Genomic DNA, 24273 nt, shown 5'->3' on the forward strand with positions numbered 1-24273 from the left:
ATTCTTAAGTTTTAAAAATAAATTGGATGGATACATGGATGTGAGAGGCCTGGAGGGTTATGGAATGGGTGCAGATTAGTGGGTCTAATGATATGCTGTTTTTGACACTGACTAGAAGGGCAGAATGGGCTGCTTTCTGTGCAGTAGTGTTCTATGGTTCTATGCTCTACCACCTGAGAGAGGCAGAAAAATAGTTTACTGCTCCTTCACTTTCTTTTCAGTCTCCATGGATACCAGTTAAAATAATCAAAAACTTGTGCATAATCACATTGCTTCCCACTGATTACCTTTCAATTGTACAACGTCTACATCGTTAAAATACCAAAAGACTGGTCTGTAAGAGAGAAGATGGAAAAATGTAAAACTGATCAGATGTTGCTGGAGCAGATAGTTTCCTATAAAAATGGAGAGTGGGGGAGAAATAATTTGAACTAATGAATACATGTAATTATCCTTATTCTGTTTGCACTGTTAATAGAACAGAAGTCCTGAAAAATAATCAAAAAGCACTTAAAAGATTTGAGGGAAAATTCAAAAGCATCATTCTCTAATTACATGGTTTTGCCAGTCAACATTGAAGCTTACTTTTTGAGTAATGCTTGATTAGATAAGCATGCAGTGTTTATGCATGCCTAGCCCCGGGGAAGAAACAGATATAACAGGTTGTGATTACATTGAGGGGCACACTACAATTTAAAGGCTTTCCCATTGCCACCAGAGAGAATGAAACACAGCTGAGGAAGTTATTTGTGTGCCTGGTCTGGTGCACAAAGCTAAACAAAAGCCTAACGAATAAATTTCTAACTGCTTAATCTCAGATGCTATGAGACAGTCAAGATGTGAGCTTATGGATATAACAGTCATTCTTTTCCTATCCAGCCTCTACATCTTTCATGCTTTGGCAGCACAAAATTGAAGTAAATCTTTAAACACATGAACATAATTTAGATCTGTTTTATTTGGAGGAGGGGATCGGCATAAAAAAATTAAATTCTTCTTGCCTTCCTGGGAAGAGAATAGAATGCAAGTCCCTTCTTGCCTTCTGTAAAAGAGAAGAGAATCCAACCCCAGCTCAAAAGTCACAAAGGGGCTTGAAGCCCTGCAGTGTTCAGGGAAACTTGCTCCAGATTTGATCCAATAAATCTGCCAGTCTTCCAAAGCTCTGCCCTGCAAAAATGGTAAGCTTCATGATGACCTAAATATCTAAATAGGATAGTAAATGTTTTGTGATCCTAACAAATGCTTACTAAAGTGGTCTGTGATACAGCCGAGATACTCTTTAAGAATGTGATCTGTTTGTCAATCTGGACTTATTTTCCAATGATACAAATTTTGGACAATACATCATCTTTATAGAATCCATTTTTAAAATAAAACTATCATTTTATAATTTGTTGAACATTTTGAAATGGTATAATTTAATTAGTGGTTCTCAACCTTTGTCTTTCCACTCACATACCACTTTAAGATTTCCCTGTGCCATGTGATTAATAAGGGATTACTTAAGGTGGTATGTGGGTGGAGAGAAAAATTTTGAAAAACACTGTTTTAATCGTACCTAATTGACCGTATGTGCACAGTTTCATAACGCCAAAGGAAATGAGTCAATGACAATTTTTCTCAAGCAAAATATTTCAGTAACAATTGGGTCTAGAGCAGTGGTTCTCAACCTTCCCTTCCAATAATATATTGTAGCGGCTGCTAACGGCAGCACTACTGAAATAAAGTACCTCCACACAACATGAGAATGAACCAGGTGCTAACTTTACTTGAATTTCTCACACTGCTTTTAGGGGAAGACCCACTTCCTGTCTGGTCCGCGTTGGTCTAAGGGAGTGACGTCAGCACGCTGTGGAGTCACTGCCTGACTAGCGACGTGCAATCAGGAAGGCTCAAACAAAATGTCGCCAAACATTGGAGTATATTTGGAAAAGGTGGCAAGGAATTCTTTCATGACATCAGCCTCCATTAGCTGCAGCCGAGAATACAAGCATAGAAGATTGCAACAATTTTATAAAATATTGGTTAGGCCACAGTTGAAGTGCTTTGTGCCGTTCTGGTCATTTTTTTTCCAAAAGGAGGAGATTGTACCATGTATTGTAGATTTACCAGAGTCCAGATAGATGGGATTAGTTTTCCTTGGAACAGAGGAAATTGAAGGAGGACTTCAAAGAGCTTTACAAATGAATGAGAATCTCGGTAAGGTGGCTGGTAGGGAACATTTTCCCATAACCATGGTGTTTTTTTTAAAAAAAAACTAGTGGATGTAGGTTTAGGATAAGGAGAAGGGGGTTTAGAGAGAATCTGAGTTAAAAAAAATTCTTCACCGAGTGAGTGAAATTTGGTTTGCACTGCCTGAATAGGTGGTGGAAGTACTCTTGCCATATTTAAGATGAGAACTTAAATTATCAAAGCATAGAGGCTGTGGGTCTAATGTGGTGAATTGAAGGGCCTGTTCCAGTATTCTTTGACTCTGATTTAGCTTTGGACTCCCACCTAATCTGTCTTCCAGTGCCTTAAAAAATTCAAAGACCCTGGTTCCTCTGTTCTTTAGAAAAACACAATTCAAAGATCTTTCCTGGAACCAACACACCAATGGTATCACGAAGAAAGCCTCTACTTCCTCAGGAGTTTGCGGAGGAGCTAGTGGAGTTGTTCAAGTGAACCGGTACGGACTTGAAGGGCTGACATGGCCTGTTTCCGTGCTGTAAACGGTTACATGGTTAACTCACATACCACCTTAAGCAATCCCTCACTTATCACAGAGCACCGATGGCATTGGGGTTACTTAAAGTGGAATGTGAGTGGAAAGAAAAAGGTTGAGAACCACTGATTTAGACAGTAACTGCCAAAAATGACAACAAGGTACAAAAGGATAAATGGTGTAGATAAAGTAAACTTAAAATTCCATCGACAAAATGGTAGCGCTGGCGAAGCTGCTGTAACAACAGTGCTGCCACTGTGTGTAGCCAGGAGAGCAAGGAACAGTGACACAAGGCTGCTCAACAGGATCCTACCATCTGGACCTAATTCTGACAGCATTGAACAGGCTTTAAATGGTCTGTTAAAGGAGCCAAAGGTATTTTCCAAATCCTGCAACCACATAAGTCTGTACCCAAGATGGTAGCACCTGTGCTTGGATTGGGGTATGGTGGGGGGGTGAGTAGGGGGTGCAGGAAGGGTGCAGATTCTGAGGAAGAAGAGGACCACTACAGGGCACTAGAAACAAGGAGAATACTCCTGAGAAGGCTGTTAAGAAGGAGAGGCAAAGGAAATGACCCTACTGCATGATAACAATGGCAGCAGACCAGTGAGGAGCTTAATGGTTGAAGGACGCACTGTTGGCAACTTGCGGTTGAAGGACACTCACCACACTCCGGGCTGCTGGAGATTAATTCATGAGAATCAGGTATTCGAGAGGGTGCTGAGGGCAAGATGGAAGGCTCTCCAGGCACTGAAGCCTTCCTGATCGTATTGGTGGCTTGGATCTGGAGCTTGGGTTGCCGATGGATCGAACAGTGCAGCTGCAGAGGCTGCGGAAGTGGTGGAGTTGAATCAAGGGCCACTCAGTTTCTCTGAAAGGATTCACTTTTGCTTCTCTTTCTCCCATAGTTAGGAGCTCCGGGCAATGCACATGACAACTGTTTGCCTTGTAGCATGTAATGTATATTACATTTTTAATGTATTATTATGTGACAATAAAAGGAACTTTTGAACCTTTAAAAGGGACTGGATTCATATGAACATTTAAAAGATCTGTGTGTGATCTTCATTTAAAGGTGAACTGTTCTAGAGTCCTCAATTCAAGCCGACACCCTCGCACAGTGCTAAGGGATAGCACCATTTGAGGTGTACCTTGCCTATTCAAGTGGACATAAAATATCCTCACACATAATTAAATTGAGCTCCAATCCTGAAAAACACCCAGCTCCTGACTTGCTCATGATGTCAAATTGTTAACATGTTTGATTCAGTTCAACTGAAGAGTTTTCTCCATTTCCAGCAAGGAAAACAACAGTAAATTAGGAACTTATCTCTTTTTTTTTAATGTGTGTGTGAATCATTTGAGGAAGCTCCTAATATCCCTCATGGACCATCTTCCACATGTACACGAGAAAATAATAATGAAACCTATCTTCAACAGTTGGTACAATGTTGAGGGACAAGGGACTGCAGGAGTTACACCTCTAAGCTTCTTCACTAAGGAGCTATTTTCTAAATTAGGATAGATTTGACCTGAAGGCAACCTGCTGATGGTACTGTCCCCAAACGCCAACTTCTTAGAATCAGCATCAGAATTAATTGTTATGAAAAAGTCACGAAATTCAGTGTTTTGCAGCAACATCACAGGGAAAACATTCATATATAACTATCTTTCAACATTATTATAAATAAAATAAACTATAGTGCATGAAAAGTAAGGCAGTGTCTTTGGTTCATTGATTATTCAGGAATCTGATGGCAGCGGGACTTTCTTGTGGCTGGCCTGGCCCCTCTGCCTCCAGACACAACAAGATTCCCTTTGTCCTCACCTACCACCCCACCAGCCTCCACATCCAACACATTATCCTCCATAATTTTTGGAACTTAGAACATGATCCCACAACCAGAAAAATCTTCCCCTCTCTTCCCCTTTCTGCCTTCCATAGAGGCTGCTCCCTCGTGCACGCATCTCCCCACCAATCCCCCCAGCACCTATCCCAGTGGCCACAGGAAGGGGCACACCTCCTCCCCCACCACAGTTCGGGGAACCCAAAAGAGGTCTTTCAAATGAAGCAACACTTAAAGGTACAGTAGATCACAAGCACAGTGATCTACTGTATCCGGTGCTCCCTTTGTGGCTTTCTCTACATCAGAGAGACTGGGCACAAATTGGGAAATCACTTTGCTTAGCACCTTCCTCTGTCTGCATTAGTGACAGGGATCTCCCAGTGGCCAAACATTTCAATTCTGCATCCTACTCCCATACTCATATGTCTGCCCATGGCTTCATGCACTATCCTACCAAGACCATCCGTAAAATGGAGGAAGAATGCTTGATTTTCTGTCTGGTACTCTCCAGCCAGATGGCATTAGCATCAACTTCTTCGTTTTCTGCTAAACTACTCACCATTCTCCCTCCCCCCCCCCCTTCTCTTTCCCTCAGCTTTCCATCCCTTCCCTCTCTATTCACCAAGCCATCCCTCCTTCAATTGCTTGCTGCAGTGCCCACCCTCCCTTCTCCAACTATTACCTCCTACTTTTGGGACCATACTCCTCTCACCCCTCCCCCCTTAGCTTTTTGTTTGGACACCTGCGAACATTTGTCCATACCTCGATAAATGGCTCAAGCCTGAAACATTAGTTGTGTATCTTTATCTTGGCTATATAAAGAATGCTGTTTGGCCTGCTGAGTTTCTCCAGCATTGTGTTTTTATTTCCTGAGGCCATCCCAAGTTTGATAGGTTATGTCAAAGAAGCTTTGACAAATAATTGAACTTCTTTCATAGATAACTTTTATTTGTCAGTACTGGAGGGACTGAATGGGGTCATAGTCAAATCAGCAGCTTTATTGCTGAATGATTCTGAGCTTCTCTCTAGAAGCTGTAGTCATCTAAGTAAGTACACAGTAGGTATTTTTATGGCGCAACGCCACCTTGAAGGCGGCTCAAAATGTAAAAAGAAAAGTTGAACTTACTTTTTTATGGAGAAGGTCTGCAAGGCGGCTCCAGCGTTGCCTTCAACTGAGCAGTGTCTGGAGTCATCTTCCGTCGCTGTGACACCATCCAAACCAAAATGGTAACCGAAGTGCAGGTGAAGATCTGTTCAAGGAGTCTTAGGACTCAGACAGATCTGCGCAATGTAATTAGCTATATTACGATATATGGGATTTAAAAAATCCCATTCTTGGTCACAGCCTGCCACTTTGCAGCCAATTTTAGCAGCATTGCCTTAAGGGAGGAGCTGAAGAGAGTTGCTCCACTTCTGACTCTACCCCCCTAGGTGGATTGGAGTCCGCATCCTGAATCCACTCTCGGAGCTTTCAACAAGGTAAGTTAAGCAATCTAAAGCAGAAAATATCCACCTTTACATTCGCTTTTTTTTAAAACTGTAAAAAGGCCTAGAGTTGCACACAATCTTAATTTGTATGTTCAATACTCAAGTTGGACTGAGAAGTGAATTGCTTGTTGGAAGTTATCAACCCTCTAATCTACTCTTTCAGCCACAGTGTTTAATTGGTTCAATTAAGCATCTGGTCAATGATAGCCCTTCAGATACTGATGTTGGAGTCACATTATGGTAATTGCCCTTAATGTCAACAGTAAGTAGTCAAGCTCACTCTTGTTGGAAAAGGTCGCACAGTCTGTTCGGTTCTTCTGTGGCATGAATGTTACTTATAGATATTTTAGATTTAGATCAAGACTGTAACAGGTCCTTCCACAAGCCAACGCCACCAACCCCTCCCCCCACTCCATATACACCCATGTGACCAATTAATTGATGAACCCCACAAGTCTTTGAAATATGGAAGGAAACTGGAGCAACCAGAGTAAACCTACATGGCGTGAAACACGAATGTCTGCAGACATTAGGCATTTACAAACTGCTTGGGATCCGTGTATCCTACCCATGTAATGGGCCCCTACAGCCCCTTATACACTGGACCCTAAATTGCCCAGTTGAACAGTGACCAGGCAATTTAAGGGCGCTCCCACCCCTTCGGTGACACAGTGAGTGACATGTTACGCACTCACCTCATCACCGAAGGCTCCACAGGAAATCCGCGCTGGGAGCAGTTCAAGATGCACCAAAGGAGGTCAAAGGGATTAATCAAGAGAGCAAAAATAAATTACGAAAGTAAGCTTGCGGCAAATATAAAAACCGACTGCAAAAGCTTTTATAAATATGTCAAGAGGAAAAGATTGGTGAAATCCAGAGTAGGTCGTTTGCAGTCGGAATCAGGGGAATATATAATGGGAAATAAGGAAATGGCAGACCAATTAAATTCTTACTTTAGTTCTGTTTTTACAAGAGAGGATACAAATAACCTCCCAAGGATGTTGGGAAACATAGAGACTAATGCAAGGGAGGAACTGAAAGAAATCAGTATCTCTAAGGATATGGTCTTGGGGAAATTGATGGGATTGAAGGCAGATAAATCCCAAGGACCTGATAATCTACACCCTAGGGTACTTAAGGAAGTGGCCATTCAGATAGCAGATACTTTAAGAATTATTTTCCAGAACTCGATAGACTCAGGATCAGTACCCATGGATTGGAGGGTAGCTAATGTTACCCCACTATTTAAAAAGGTGGGTAGAGAAAAAGCGGGGAATTATAGGCCGGTGAGCCTTACATCAGTAGTGGGCAAAATGATGGAATCAATTATTAAGGATGTAATAGCGGAGCATATGACTAGCAGAGAAGCAATCGGACAGAGTCAACATGGATTTACAAAAGGTGCTTGACAAATCTATTGGAATTCTTTGAGATGCTGACAGGTAAAATAGATGGGGGAGAGCCAGTGGATGTGGTGTACCTGGACTTCCAAAAGGCCTTCGATAAGGTCCCGCATAAACGACTGGCTTCCAAAATCAAAGCTCATGGGATTGGGGGCAAAGTATTGCTGTGGATTGAGAACTGGCTGGCAGGTAGAAGACAGAGAGTTGGGATAAATGACTTGTTTTCTGAGTGGCAGGCAGTGACCAGTGGGGTACCACAGGGATCTGTACTGGGACCCCAGCTGTTCACAATTTACATTAATGATCTGGATGAGGGGATTGGATGTAATAGCTCCAAATTTGCAGATGACACTAAGCTAGGAGGGGTTGTGTGCACGGAAGAGGGGGTCAGGAAGCTCCAGTGTGATTTGGATAAATTGAGGGACTGGGCAGATACATGGCAAATGCACTACAATGTGGATAAATGTGAGGTTATCCACTTTGGTAATACAAACCGGAGGGCAGATTACTATTTGAATGGCAATAGATTAAGAGATGGGGAAGTGCAGAGAGACCTAGGGGTACTTGTACACCTTTGAAGGCGAGCATGCAGGTACAGCAGGTGGTTAAAAAGGCAAATGGTATGTTGGCCTTCATATCAAGAGGGTTTGAGTATAGGAACAAGGATACCTTACTGCAGCTGTACAGGGCCTTGGTGAGACCCCACCTGGAGTATTGTGTGCAGTTTTGATCACCTTATCTAAGGAAGGATGTTCTTGCAATGGAGGGAGTGCAGAGGCGATTCACCAGGCTGACACCTGGAATGGCAGGAATGACTTATGAGGAAAGATTGCGCAAATTGGGATTGTACTCGCTGGAGTTTAGAAGATTGAGAGGGGATCTCATAGAAACCTATAAAATTCTGGCAAGACTGGACAGAATGGATGCAGATGGGATGTTTCCAATGATGGGAAAATCCAGAACCCGGGGCCATGGTTTGAGGATAATAGGCAAACCATTTAGGACGGAGATGAGGAGGAATTTCTTGACCCAGAGGGTGGTGAATCTGTGGAATTCAATGCCACAGAGGACAGTAGAGGCAGGTTCATTAAATCTATTTAAGAGGGAATTAGATCTATTTCTTCAGTATAAGGGTATTAAAGGTTAAGGAGAGAAGGCGGGGACGGGGTACTGAACTTTAAGATCAGCCATGATCTCGTTGAATGGCGGAGCAGACTCGAAGGGTCGAATGACCTACTCCTGCTCCTATCTTCTATTTTTCTATGTTTCTATGTAAGTTACTGGGGCGAGTGCAGAATCAGAGCAGGGGCAGAGGGAGTGCTATTTGGGGCCGAGGCAAGCGTGGAGTTGGAAAGCTGTCGGGGCCGGGGGGGTGAACACTGTTGGGAGAGTGGGGTGGGCCAGTGGGGAATGGAAATGGGGCAGGAGCAATGGCCATCCTTCTTACCCATAATTCTCCACACTGCTGGAACTGCCCTGGCATTCCAGTGGCGTGGGGATTATGGGTAAGGAAGACAGCTATTGCATGCAAGTGCCCACATTATTTTATACCCGGGCAGCCATGATCGCTTACAAATTGATCAGCAGCAGCTACGCTGTGTGTGTACACGAGTTGGCCATCCACCTCCGAGGTGATTTGCCTACCAATGCAGCTTTAAAAAATTTCTACGCACTTATTGGCCTGTACATGGGTAGAAAACCTGCCAAATTGGCAGGTTAAACTCATGTTACAATCCAATTTGTAAATGCCTACTGTGATTGTAGTAAAAATACACTGAAATATTGAAAGACCTCTGCTGGTCTTTCAGTGTCCATAGGAGACAAAGATACGGACATGGGGTGGACAAACAAACCCCTTAAAGACAGTGACAGATTCGAGCCAAGGTTGCAGGTGCTGGATTAGCACAGCACTAACTGCTACATAAACCATGCTGCATCATGCACAAAATTTTGTTATGCGGGCAAACGTAGAACATTACAGCACAGTACAGGCCCTTCTGTCCACAATGTTGTGCCAACCTATATAAACATGTGCAACAAACTAAACCTTCCCTACATCAAACCTATAACCCTCTATTTTTCTTGCATTCATATGCCTGACTTTTTAAAAATGTCCCTATTGTACTAGCCTCCACCACCACCCCTGGCAACGCATTCCAGGCACCCTCTATTCCAGTGGTTCTCAACCTTTTTTTCCCACTCACATACCACTTTAAATAATCTGTATGCCATAGGTGTTCTGTGATTAGTAAGGGATTGCTTAAGGTGGCATGTGGAAAGAAAGAAAAAGTTTGAAAACCACTATTTTTATCATACCCAATTGTCTCATTATGAGAACGGTTTCATAACACTGAAGGAAATGGGCCAATGACAATTTTTCTCAAGCAAAATATTTTAGTAACAATTGGGTCTAGAGCAGTGATTCTCAATCTCCCCTTCCCACTCACATATCACCGATGGTCTAGGGGTTACTTAAAGTGGTATGTGAGTGAAAAGAGAAAGGTTGAGAACCACTGCTTTATTCTCTGTGTAAAGCAAACTTAAGTTGACATCTCCCCTAAACTTTCTTCCCCTCACCTTGTACAGATGCCCTCTGGTGTTTGCTGCTCTTGCCCTGAGAAAAAGGTGCTGGCTATCCTTCTTATCTGTCTGTGCCTCTCATACTTCTTTGCTCCAAACAGAAAGGACGAGCTCTGTTAATCTTTCCCCATGAGACATATTCTCCAATCCAGGCAATATCCTGGTAAATCCCCTCTGCACCCTCTCCAAGGCTTTCACATCCTTCTTGTTGTAGTTATCAATTAAAAAACCCTCTCTTGACTTTATGATGAAGGAGCTAACATAGTAAGATCAAGAATTATGTCCTTAAAAGTAACAACAGGGATGTTCAGGAACCCGAATGATTGATCTCCACAGACATATAGTTTTCTCCTTGATGCCATGGACTCTACTTCTCTTTAAGATCCCTTTATGTTACACTTAGGCAAATCTTGCTTTATTGTCAAAGGCAGTTAATCACAACTCACCTCTTGACTTAAGTAGCTTTGTTTACCTTTGGACCACGGATACAATGAGATCCAATGAATCCGAAACAGAGCATTAATTGGCTTCGCAGATAAAGATTTGTGAAGGGGTAAATGTCCACGTCAGCTGCAGGCTCGTTTGTGGCTGACAAGTCCGATGCGGGACAGGCGGACACGGTTGCAGCGGTTGCAGGGGAAAATTGGTTGGTTGGGGTTGGGTGTTGGGTGTTTCCTCCTTTGTCTTTTGTCAGTGAGGTGGGCTCTGCGGTCTTCTTCAAAGGAGGTTGCTGCCCGCCAAACTGTGAGGCGCCAAGATGCACGGTTTGAGGCGATATCAGCCTACTGGCGGTGGTCAATGAGGAAGGCACCAAGAGATTTCTTTAGGCAGTCCTTGTACCTCTTCTTTGGTGCACCTCTGTCACGGTGGCCAGTGGAGAGCTCGCCATATAACACGATCTTGGGAAGGCGATGGTCCTCCATTCTGGAGACATGACCTACCCAGCGCAGTTGGATATTCAGCAGCGTGGATTCGATGCTGTTGGCCTCTGCCATCTTGAGTACTTCGATGTTGGTGATGAAGTCACTCCAATGAATGTTGAGGATGGAGCGGAGACAATGCTGGTGGAAGCGTTCTAGGAGCCGTAGGTGATGCCGGTAGAGGACCCATGATTCGGAGCTGAACAGGAGTGTGGGTATGACAACGGCTCTGTATACGCTAAACTTTGTGAGGTTTTTCAGTTGGTTGCTTTTCCAGACTCTTTTGTGTAGTCTTCCAAAGGCGCTATTTGCCTTGGCGAGTCTGTTGTCTATCTCGTTGTTGATTCTTGCATCTGATGAAATGGTGCAGCCGAGATAGGTAAACTGGTTGACCGTTTTGAGTTTTGTGTGCCCGATGGAGATGTGGGGGAGCTGGTAGTCATGGTGGGGAGCTGGTTGATGGAGGACCTCAATTTTCTTCAGGCTGACTTCCAGGCCAAACATTTTGGCAGTTTCCGCAAAAAATGAGCAATTAGCGCAACTCTATTACAGCAGCAGCGACCCAGATTCGAATCTGGTGCTATCTGTAAGGAGTTTGTTCATTCACCCTGTGTCTATGTGGGTTTTCGACAGCTGCTCTGGTTTCCTTCGGCCCCCCCCCAAAACGTAAGGGGTTGTCGGTTAATTTGGGAGTAATTGGGCAGCAGGGGTTTAAAAGACCAGAATCGGATTCTACTGTGCTGTAAATAAAATCGGAAATATAAACAGTTTTTGATAATGAAATACTGGTTGAAAGCACTGCCACCAACATGTTCCACTACTTTGTTCATAATTGATGAGCTGATAATCAGGCAAGTTTTTGCCAGAATTCCGCTTTCGGTGACAATGCATTGCCATCTAAGAAACTTGTTTGTATGAATTGGTCACTGCATTTGTGGCAAAATACTGACTGTATTCCAGAAATAATTCACTGTGAAATGCTTGGGTACCAAAGACACCATCTAAATATAACGTACTTCTTTTCATTTTACAGATAGCAAATTGCAGCTGGATTGCTTGGAGAAACTGAAGACATTGCAAGGTACTTGACAATCACTATGAGCAGTTCTGAAGATGTTCAGAAAAACAACAGCCATTTGTACACGTCAAAATGGAACAGAGAATTGGGATAATGGCACGGTCAGCTTTAGATGATCCTGATACACAAATCTTGGCTATGATAAAGGAAGACCACCCTCGTGCAGTAAATGTAACTTTAAAAACTGACTTTATCATGTGGTAGGACACAGACATAGTTATACTTGATATTGCTGTGTAGTTGAAAGTTACTGCCTTCAATAAAGGATATTCTGCTAATAGCGCAATGTCTGTTCCTTGCTTCTCAAAACTGTAACAATGAAGAACCCACTGGTGAAGAGGACTAGATGTTGTTACTAGAGTAGCAAGAAAGTGATTTAGTGTAAAGAAAATAGAAATTGATGTTCTCTAATTAGAGCATCGATGGTGGCAAGTAATAAATGAGTTGGATTTGGTGACCAGCTGGTGGAGACTCAGTCACTTGTCCTATTTATGAAAGAATGGAAACATTCCTGAGGGCAAACAATATTGTCAACTTTTTGAAGGAAACAGAATAGAGAAATATGGACGTGAAAAGTGACATTTTGCTGGTGTTAAAGCCAGAGGTACACATGATATTGGTGAGTTGACTGATATCATATTCTATAAATGAACAGAGTGAAACATTTGAAGGCATATCTGAAAAGATTAAAAAAATTTCAAGAGCCACAAGTCCGACTCATGCAACCAGTGATGAGCAGAAACAATTGACGAATATGTGGTCAGACTAAAGGCACTGGTAAAGAGTTGTAATTTCCCAACTCTTTTACCCTGCATATTACTTACAAGTGAAAACACCTTCCCAAAGGATGCAACTTTGAGGTGCAAACAATGAAGAGATCCACAAAAACTGCAGAAAAAAAATGGTGCTACTGCCGGAGCTGGTGCGTATCTATAGAGAGCAGTAACGCAGCGCTCCCGTGGGGTCCAACCGCCTAGTTCGAGTCCCGTCCGTTCAGTATAGGCTGACACCTATGATTGGCCGCAGCCACGAGGGGTTGCTGACTCCAAGGAAGCAGAGGACTAACGAAGGGCACCAGAAAATAGGGAGATCACCCCCATCTGAGAAGGTAAAGCAGAGAAGATGACCCACTGGATGGTGACCATGGCGACGGACCAGTGAGGGCTTCTGTGGCTGAAAGACTCACGCAAGTAATGGGATGCTGGTAACTCAAGGCGAGGAACCCACGGAGACTGTGGGCTGCTGGATACTGCAGTCAAGGGACTTGCACCAGGCTGAAGACTGCTGGAGACTGGCTTAAAATTGGCTACAGGGGTTTCAGGTATTGGAACCAGGATGTCAGAGAGTGCCGAGGACGTTAAATGAATGCTAATTGTATCAGAAGTTCAAATTTGGAGCTTGGGTTGCTGATTGTTTGGACTGGACTCTATGTGGTTGTGGGTGGTGCAGGAGCGCTCCATGACACTTGGAACTCTCTTTTGTTTCTCTTTCTCTGACTGTAAAGAGGCGCTTCAGGCAATTTCTGACAAATGGCAATTATGTCTACCCACACTCCTGTTCGGCTCCGAATCATGGGTCCTCTACCGGCATCACCTACGGCTCCTAGAACGCTTCCACCAGCGTTGTCTCTGCTCCAACCTCAACATTCATTGGAGCGTCTTCATCCCAAACGTCGAAGTACTCGAGATAGCAGAGGCCAACAGCATCGAGTCCACGCTGCTGAAGATCCAGCTGCGCTGGGTGGGTCACGTCTCCAGAATGGAGGACCATCGCCTTCCCAAGATCAAGCTATATGGCGAGCTCTCCACTGGCCACTGTGACAGAGGTGCACCAAAGAAGAGGTACAAGGACTGCCTAAAGAAATCTCTTGGTGCCTGCCACATTGACCACCGCCAGTGGGCTGATATCGCCTCAAACCGTGCATCTTGGCGCCTCACAGTTCGGCGGGCAGCAACCTCCTTTGAAGAAGACCGCAGAGCCCACCTCACTGACAAAAGACAAAGGAGGAAAAACCCAACACCCAACCCCAACCAACCAATTTTCCCCTGCAACCGCTGCAACCGTGTCTGCCTGTCACGCATCGGACTTGTCAGCCACAAACGTGCCGGCAGCTGACATGGACATTTACCCCCTCCATAAATCTTCGTCCGCGAAGCCAAGCCAAAGAAGATAGAAAATAAAAGTAATTTCATGTAATATGACACTGTTTTATATAATAACAAGGACACGTCTCCTGAAACCCTCTGGGATCAGCTGAAAATGGCCATACTGAAATCCACTGAAAAGGTACTGGGCTTCTCCTCCAGGAAAAACAAGGACTGGTTTGACAAAAACAACCAGGAAATCGAGGAGCTGCTGGCAAAGAAGTGATCTGCACATCAGGCTCATCTAGCAAAGCCTTCCTGGCCAGAGAAAAAATGAGCCTTCCGTCTCGCATGCAGCCATCATCAGCGCAAACTCCGGGAGATCCAAAATGAGTGGTGGACTAGCCTCGCCAAACGAACCCAGCTTAGCGCCGACATTGGCGACTTCAGGGGTTTTTATGAGACACTAAAGACTGTGTACGGCCCCTCACCCCCAAGTCCAAAGCCCTCTGCGCAGCTCAGACGGTGAAGTCCTCCTCAGCGACAAGATTTCCATCTTCAATCGACGGTCAGAACACTTCCAATCTCTTTTAAGTGCCAACCGCACAGTCCAAGAATCCGTCCTGCTCCAGCTCCCTCAACAGCCCTTGAGTCTAGAGCTGGATGAGGTCCTTACCTGGGAAGAGACATATAAGGCAATTGAACAACTGAAAAGTGGCAAAGCAGCAGGTATGGATGGAATCCCCCCACCTCCCCAGAGATCTGGAAGGCTGGCGACAAAACGCTGCATGCCAAACTGCATGAGTTTTTCATGCTCTGCTGGGACCAAGGAAAGCTGCCTCAGGACCTTCGTGATGCCATCATCACCCTGTACAAAAACAAAGGCGAGAAATCAGACTGCTCAAACTACAGGGGAATCACGCTGCTCTCCATTGCAGGCAAAATCTTCGCTAGGATTCTCCTTAATAGACTAATACCTAGTGTCGCTGAAAATGTCCTCCCAGAATCACAGCGTGGCTTTCGCGCAAACAGAGGAACTACTGACATGGTCTTTGCCCTCAGACAGCTCCAAGAAAAGTGCAGAGAACAAAAGAAAGGACTCTACATCATCTTTGTTGACCTCACCAAAGCCTTCGACACCGTGAGCAGGAAAGGGCTTTGGCAAATACTAGAGCGCCTCAGGTGCCCCCCCAAGTTCCTCAACATGGTGATCCAACTGTACGAAAACCAACAAGGTCGGGTCAGATACAGCAATGAGCTCTCTGAACCCTTCTCCATTGACAACGGTGTGAAGCAAGTCTGCGTCCTTGCACCAACCCTCTTTACCATCTTCTTCAACATGATGCTGAAACAAGCCATGAAAGACCTCAACAATGAAGACGCTGTTTACATCCGGTACCGCACGGATGGCAGTCTCTTCAATATGAGGCGCCTGAAAGCTCACACCAAGACACAAGAGCAACTTGTCCGTGAACTACTCTTTGCAGACGATGCCGCTTTAGTTGCCCATTCAGAGCCAGCTCTCCAGCGAATGACGTCCTGTTTTGCGGAAACTGCCAAAATGTTTGGCCTGGAAGTCAGCCTGAAGAAAACTGAGGTCCTCCATCAGCCAGCTCCCCACCATGACTACCAGCCCCCCACATCTCCATCGGGCACACAGAACTCAAAACGGTCAACCAGTTTACCTACCTCGGCTGCACCATTTCATCTGATGCAAGGATCGACAACAAGATAGACAACAGACTCGCCAAGGCAAATAGCGCCTTTGGAAGACTACTCAAAAGAGTTTGGAAAAACAACCACCTGAAGAAAGATCAGCGTGTACAGAGCCGTTGTCATACCCACGTTCCTGTTCAGCTCTGAATCATGGGTCCTCTACCGGCCTCACCTATGGCTCCTAGAACACTTCCATCAGCGCTGTCTCCGCTCCATCCTCAACATTCATTGGAGTGACTTCATCACCAACATTGAAGTACTCGAGCTGGCAGAGTCCGCAAGCATCAAATCCACGCTGCTGAAGACCCAACTGCGCTGGGTGGGTCACGTCTCCAGAATGGAGGACCACCGCCTTCCCAAGATCGTGTTATATGGCGAGCTCTCCACTGGCCACCGAGACAGATGTGCACCAAAGAAGAGGTACAAGGACTGCTTAAAGAAATCTCTTGGTGCCTGCCACATTGACCACCGCCAGTGGGCTGATATCGCCTCCAACCGTGCATCTTGACGCCTCACAGTCCGGCGGGCAGCAACCTCCTTTGAAGAAGACCGCAGAGCCCACCTCACTGACAAAAGACAAAGGAGGAAAAACCCAACACCCAACCCCAACCAACCAATTTTCCCTTGCAACCGCTGCAACCGTGCCTGCCTGTCCCGCATCGGACTTATCAGTCACCAACGAGCCTGCAGCAGATGTGGACATACCCCTCCATAAATCTTCATCCATGAAGCCAAGCCAAAGAAGAAGAAGAAAGAATATAATAACAATAAATTGAATCTTGTCTTCTTTGTGGCCAAGTGACAAAGAGACAACGTGTGGGTTTGATAGGAAATCAGTAGGTCACCTGATTGCAAAATGCAGGAATTATATTGGTGTTGCTAATAATACAGAAGCCTTGACATGAATATTACTCATTCAAGATGACTGTAAAATAATTGCCACACCCTGAACACTCTGTATGAGCACCCAAGTCCCCATAGAAAGTAAAAAAAATAGAAAAATGAAACAAATAAACCATTGGGTTCCCATGAAAGATAAATGTATCCAGTTGACTTTCAAAGTTATAGGCTGGGAACATGCTTCAGGGATCAGTGGAACAGACTGACCAAATCAACTGCATTGAGGGACTGTTTTCTTCGAATGCACAAGGTGATCCCAGACCCACTTACACCTTGGGATGTACTCCTTCAGCCCAAGTAGAATTTGAGAATTTCCACTGGCATCCTTGGCTAGCAGATACTCGTTTACATAGAATCAGCCGGAGTGTTGAGTCGCATTACAGAGAGCAGGTTGAAAGACAAAGGAGATGATTGTTGACTTCAGGACGACGAAGGTTGACCATTCTCTTTAACACATCAATGGCTCCGTCATAGAGAGCACAAAGTTCCTTGGTGAGCTTACAAAAGACATCCTATCCTGGAATCACAACACCTCCTCATTTGTCAGGAAGATGCAGTACCGCCTACACTTCCTATGGAGGCTAGTGATGCAAGGCTATCGGCTTGAATCTTAACAATCTTTTACAGGAGCATAAATGAGTGTGCCTTGGCTGGCTGGATCATTCTGTGGTAAAGTAGCTGCAAAGCATCACACCAAAATACCTTCAGAGGATCATTAAAACAGCTGAGAGGATCACTGGAGTCTTGCTTTCCTCTACTGAGGACATTAACTGGAAGTGCTGTCCAAATAGGGCTCAAAGAATTGTAAAAGGTCCTTTTCATCCTGCATAAGATATCTTCAATGGCCTACCATCCAAAGGGTGGTACGGAGCATCAAAAGCAGGTTTACCATACTGGGGATAGCTTCTCAGCCTGTGAGATTGATGAACAGGATCCTGTAACTGTGAAAATCATCCCAAACATTGTTTCGATTACAGTATAATTATTTATGTGATCATTATGCTTTGTGTATTATGTGTTTTTTGTATGTGGATCATGGTCTGGAGAGACACTGTTTTGTTGGGTTGTATATGTACAATCAGATGATAATAAACTGAGCATGAATAAAGAGAAGCCCACCAAATGCATCTCTTGGTCAGAGACCAAGTAGATTAGATGAATATAAAACAGTGCAGCACAGCAACAGGTCCTTCAGCCCACCTGTCTGTGTTGAAAATGATGTCAAAACCAAACTAAAAATCTGCTGCTTGCACTTGATAGATATCCCGCCATCCCCTTCATATTCATATCTATATAGAAGCCTCTTAAAATCAACCATTCAGTCTGCCTCCACCATTATTTCTGGCATCCTGTTCTAGACACTCACACTATGAAAAATATTTATCTCACACATCTCCCTTAAAATTTCTCCCCAACAACTTTAACACATCTCCTCCAATGTGTAACACTTTTGCCTTGAGGAAAAAGATTCTGACTATCCACCCATCAATACCTCTCATGATTTTATGCACCTTTATCAGGTCTCCCCTCAGCTTCCTGCACTCCAGAGAAAATAACCCAAGTCCATCCAATCTATCTTCATAACTCATATACTCTAAACTAGGTAACATCCAAGGAAACATCTTCTGCACCTTTTCAAAGCTTCTACGTCCTTCGTGCAATGGGGCAACCAGAATGGCACACAGTGTTCCAAGTGCGCCCTAACCAAATTTTATGTAGCTGTAACATGGGTGGACTAGCCTCGCCAAGCGAACACAGCTCAGCGCGGACATTGGCGACTTCAGGGGTTTCTACTAGGCTCTAAAGGCTGTGTACGGCCCCTCACCCCAAGTCCAAAGCCCGCTGTGCAGCTCAAATGGCAAAGTCCTCCTCAGCGACAAGATCTCCATCCTCAACCGATGGTCAGAACACTTCCAATCTCTTTTCAGTGCCAACCGCTCAGTCCAAGATTCCACCCTGCTCCAGCTCCCTCAACAGTCCATAAGGCTAGAGCTGGATGAGGTCCTCACCCAGGATGAGACATATAAGGCAATTGAACAACTGAAAAGTGGCAAAGCAGCAGGTATGGATGGAATCCCCCCAGAGGTCTGGAAGGCTGGCAGCAAAACTCTGCATGTCAAACTGCATGAGTTTTTCAAGCTTTGTTGGGACCAAGGAAAACTGCCTCAGGACCTTCGGGATGCCATCATCATCACCCTGTACAAAAACAAAGGCGAGAAATCAGACTACTCAAACTACAGGGGAATCACGCTGCTCTCCATTGCAGGCAAATCTTCGCTAGGATTCTCCTAAATAGAATAATACCTAGTGTCGCCGAGAATATTCTCCCAGAATCACAGTGCGGCTTTCGCGTAAACAGAGGAACTACTGACATGGTCTTTGCCCTCAGACAGCTCCAAGAAAAGTGCAGAGAACAAAACAAAGGACTCTACATCACCTTTGTTGACCTCACCAAAGCCTTCGACACCATGAGCAGGAAAGGGCTTTGGCAAATACTAGAGCGCATCGGATGCCCCCCAAAGTTCCTCAACATGGTTATCCAACTGCACGAAAACCAACAAGGTCGGGTCAGATACAGCAATGAGCTCTCTGAACCCTTCTCCATTAACAATGGCGTGAAGCAAGGCTGTGTTCTCGCACCAACCCTCTTTTCAATCTTCTTCTGCATGATGCTGAACCAAGCCATGAAAGACCTCAACAATGAAGACGCTGTTTACATCCGGTATCGCACGGATGGCAGTCTCTTCAATCTGAGGCGCCTGCAAGCTCACACCAAGACACAAGAGAAACTTGTCCGTGAACTACTCTTTGCAGACGATGCCGCTTTAGTTGCCCATTCAGAGCCAGCTCTTCAGCGCTTGACGTCCTGTTTTGCGGAAACTGCCAAAATGTTTGGCCTGGAAGTCAGCCTGAAGAAAACGGAGGTCTTCCATCAGCCAGCTCCCCACCATGACTACCAGCTCCCCCACATCTCCATCGGGCACACAAAACTCAAAACGGTCAACCAGTTTACCTATCTCGGCTGCACCATTTCATCAGATGCAAGAATCGACAATGAGATAGACAACAGACTCGCCAAGGCAAATAGCGCCTTTGGAAGACTACACAAAAGAGTCTGGAAAAACAACCAACTGAAAAACCTCACAAAGATAAGCGTATACAGAGCCGTTGTCATACCCACACTCCTGTTCGGCTCCGAATCATTGGTCCTCTACCGGCATCACCTACGGCTCCTAGAACGCTTCCACCAGCGTTGTCTCCGCTCCATCCTCAACATTCATTGGAGCGACTTCATCCCTAACATCGAAGTACTCGAGATGGCAGAGGCCGACAGCATCGAGTCCACGCTGCTGAAGATCCAGCTGCGCTGGGTGGGTCACGTCTCCAGAATGGAGGACCATCGCCTTCCCAAGATCGTGTTATAAGGCGAGCTCTCCACTGGCCACCGTGACAGAGGTGCACCAAAGAAGAGGTACAAGGACTGCCTAAAGAAATCTCTTGGTGCCTGCCACATTGACCACCGCCAGTGGGCTGATATCGCCTCAAACCGTACATCTTGGCGCCTCACAGTTCGGCGGGCAGCAACCTCCTTTGAAGAAGACCGCAGAGCCCACCTCACTACAAAAGACAAAGGAGGTAAAACCCAACACCCAACCCCAACCAACCAATTTTCCCCTGCAACCGCTGCAACCGTGTCTGCCTGTCCCACATTGGACTTGTCAGCCACAAACGACCCTGCAGCTGACGTGGACATTTACCCCCTCCATAAATCTTCGTCCGCGAAGCCAAGCCAAAGAACATGGCATCTTTACCAATATGTGCAAAATGCAGGCAAGAAAGGCTGAAAATAGTCACTGAACCATTGAAAGCCTTGGTGAGAATCCAATCTGGGACAGTCATAGAAATTAATTTAATGATTACAAAGGTGTCTGATAGAAAGAAGAAATGTTTTGGGTCCACAGGAAGTCAGAGTTGGAGCCAGGATGCTTGATGGGCTGAAAGATGGAGAACTTTAAGAGACAACCAAAGTAGACATTGTTTCACCTCAACTTATAGTGTCCAATAAGGTATCAAATACAAAATAAAATTGTAACTACCATATATGCTCATGTAATAGTTGATCCTGTGTAAAAATTGACCTCCTCCCCCCATTTTTGACCCATAAATTGAGCATTTTTTGTATATTGATGTAAAAGTCGACCCTCCTATTTTTTTCCCAGACCTCTCGCCCATCCAAACTCCCAATGCCCCGGTCACAAACTTTCACCATGACTGCCCACCCATCTGAGTTCCCGACGCTCAGACCATGGACTTGCCAGCCGGTTCTGGCTATCTGAGCTCCCAACATCTTGAATGACGAAGGTACTTACTGTAGTCAAAAGTAGTATCCATGCAAAGGTTGATTTCCCCCCCCCCCCACAGTATGACCTGAAAATTGGTCCCCAAAACAGTATTATATTTGTCAAGATAGTAATGAATACAGATGATACTGCAATCATAATACTCCAAAATAGGTTCTGAAGCCAAATATTTGAAAGCAATAAATGCAGAATAGAATGCAAAACCAGCTACAAATTTTGTTTGGAGAAGTAACCACCAGAATTACTAGCACCTGGCGTGAATACATCAAAGAAGTTGGGTGCACTTCACAGTGAAGAATTCAGTTAAAAGAAAGACCAAGTTGCTTGAATTTTGACTATACTATGATGCAAACTCATCACCTAATTTGGGGAAGCCTTGTGGAGTAAGTATATTACCTTCAAGAACTATGTACCAGGTGAGATAACATGAATATTTGCTGCACCCGACACTGTTGGGAGTTATTGCCTTCAGTAAGCATGTCCTGTTGATAGTTCTACTTCTGCAATAAGTTCGGAACAGAGCCTTTGTCCCAAGGGGTGTCTGTACAGACTATAATGCAAATTAAATCTCTTCTGGCTGCAGATAATCCATATCTCCCTATTCCCAGCATACTCACTAGTCTATCCAGAATATTCTTGCTTGCTTCCACCATGCCAACAGAGAGATTAAATGCTGCTCATCTTCAAAATCTTTCTTCTTAAACAACTCCTTATAATTAAAATGACTTGTTCTCTGGGCTCAGAGATAGCCAATGAGGCCAATGTGGAACCCATAGATTTTACCACAATAATTGGTGGATCAGGCAGAAAGATACTTTGAGAGGTGACACACAGGATGATTTTTGAGAACATGGAGTGAGTGCCCTGTTCTAACAACTCACCCAAATGCAGCACCTTCGACAGGGCATTCGTCAGTCATGACCTGAAGAGTCAGGCGACCTTTGTACGCAAATAATGTTTTTTCATAATTTTTCTGTACATGCTAAATCTTCATCAACATTGGCCCAATAAAACTTGCGTCAGGATTCAGGAATTTGAGCCTAAGGAGGTTGCCCAGTCAAAGCTGTTTAAATTCAAACAAAAAATATTTCTTCTCAAAACCTTTTGCTGTATTATTTTGAATGGGATAATGCAATGACAAAATGCTTTTGCTTAATTTTGCAGATGCAAATTCTTCCTGGCTTTACTAGGAAGATTGTTCTTCACGATGCAAGTGGCTGCTGCTGGAACAATATGTTTAGCCTTTGATGTCTGTCTCTAGGCAACAAGAGAAGCCCAGCTATCCTTGTTGCACATCTGCACTACTGCATTTAATAAGGATCTGAGATGCAACCTCTGCTGACTAGAGCAGCATAACCAAATATTGAATCTGATTTCTCTGGCGCTAAGCAGCAAACTAGAACCTGCATACTATCATGAGAGAAAGATGCAAGGAAAACGTGCGCTGGGTGCCTGAATACAAATGCAATCAATAACAATGTCCTTTTCCAATAGTACAGTGAAAAGTTTTTGATGTACAAACTATTTTTATAGAGGCAAGTTTCATTTTGAAATTAAACAGCTTTCTCCATGCAGTTTCCTCTGGGTCACATCCCTGAATCCTGACTCCAGTGTTACTGGCCCACAATTTACACTGTCAGACACCTCAAACGTGCTTTTAAAAAAAAATTAGTGTCGAGCTGCTTTCAAATATTTACACATTCTCACATAGCAAATATCAACAGGCTATGAACCTCGGCAAATATTGACACTAACCAAGGAAACCGCCATCACCCCCCCCCCATGCCATGGCTTAATGTGCAAGATAGCATCATCTCCCAGGAGATAAATACCTTTGCAGAAATTATCGAACATGAAAACATAGGATATTCCATGTCAGTAAATGGTCCATTGATTAAAAAGCAAATGCAGCTCAACCTATTTCAGTTGACTGTGGAATCTATACATTGGCATTACACCAGCCTATGTAATTCCATAGTCATGTTTCCAAGGTAGTGGGGATAATTTATAGGTGAGTGATCACTGACTTTAAACTTATTTTTGTTGCTCGATTCCTTTAACCTGCTGAGGTATCATGTGTCCCCAATTGAGAAGTCTTCAGCTTCCCTGATATTAATTGCTCCATGACTAGTGAGTGCTTCCACCTGCCAAAGCCTGAAACTCTGGGAATTTCTTCCTAAAACATCTTTGTCCGCCTCTCCTTCCTTTAAATGCACTTTGAAAAACTACCGCTTTGACCAAGCTGTTGGTCATCAATACTAATAACTATTTTGTTGTGTGGTATTAAATTTTGCCTGACAAGAGTTCCATGAAACACTTCAATTTCATTCCAATGTTACAACCACAACATAAATGCAAGTTGCTGTTGCAACTACTGCACATGCTCTGAATTCTGATTGCTAAAAAAAGCCTAACAAAATCAATCTGCTCATTAAATTTAGGGTAGATTCAGAGAATAAGAAGGCTTACCAATAAAGGAAGACCAACATTTTCCCTATAGCAACTTTTTACAAATGCAAAGCTTATCCAAAAGTTATTTGAGGGGCTACTTAGAGCTAACTATTCTTTCTTTGGCTTGGCTTCGCGGACGAAGATTTATGGAGGGGGTAAAAAGTCCACGTCAGCTGCAGGCTCGTTTGTGGCTGACAAGTCCGATGCGGGACTCTCTGCATAAAGCACAACAGCAAATTTCTGCACAGTTACCTGTGAAATTCCAATGAACTAAACAAGATGATCTGTGAATAAGTTTTGCAAGGGACAATCCAAATCTTCGCTCGTATTGCAGGCACTTAGTTTATTTGTCACCTAAAGGCCAATGCAAAAGGCACAGAGGTTATTTAAAGTTTGACCATAAAATGGCCTTGGCATCCCTCGAAATCACAAAGCAATTGAAATGAAACATTGTTTTTAATCAGTTATTGACCTTCCTCTTGGATAGTAATGTGTGACAATCTAACAAGTCAATGTCCAGACAAATATACTGAAGATAACAAAGGGTTGAATAAATAAAGTTTTGATTGGTTGTATTTGAGTTATGTTTTAAAAATCTCTTGAAACCTTCCCAGAGAAAAAAAACATAGTTTGTGAGGAATTGGGCAAGGGGTAGAAATAATTTGCAAGTTAATTTTCTGAAAGCTTTTTGGCCGAATTAACGTGGCATTCAGAGAATAGCCTTCCTTCATGCTTCTTGTA

At 44.1% G+C, this 24273-nt stretch overlaps 1 protein-coding gene across 4 annotated transcripts in view; it reads right to left on the minus strand.

Moving 5' to 3' along the window:
• macrod2 (mono-ADP ribosylhydrolase 2) overlaps nucleotides 1-24273 on the minus strand; it is a 1543249-nt gene that overhangs the window by 1229688 nt on the left and 289288 nt on the right. The window lies entirely within an intron of this gene.

Source organism: Narcine bancroftii, chromosome 4 (genome assembly GCF_036971445.1).
Source record: "Narcine bancroftii isolate sNarBan1 chromosome 4, sNarBan1.hap1, whole genome shotgun sequence".
Classification (NCBI taxonomy): Eukaryota; Metazoa; Chordata; class Chondrichthyes; order Torpediniformes; family Narcinidae; genus Narcine; species Narcine bancroftii.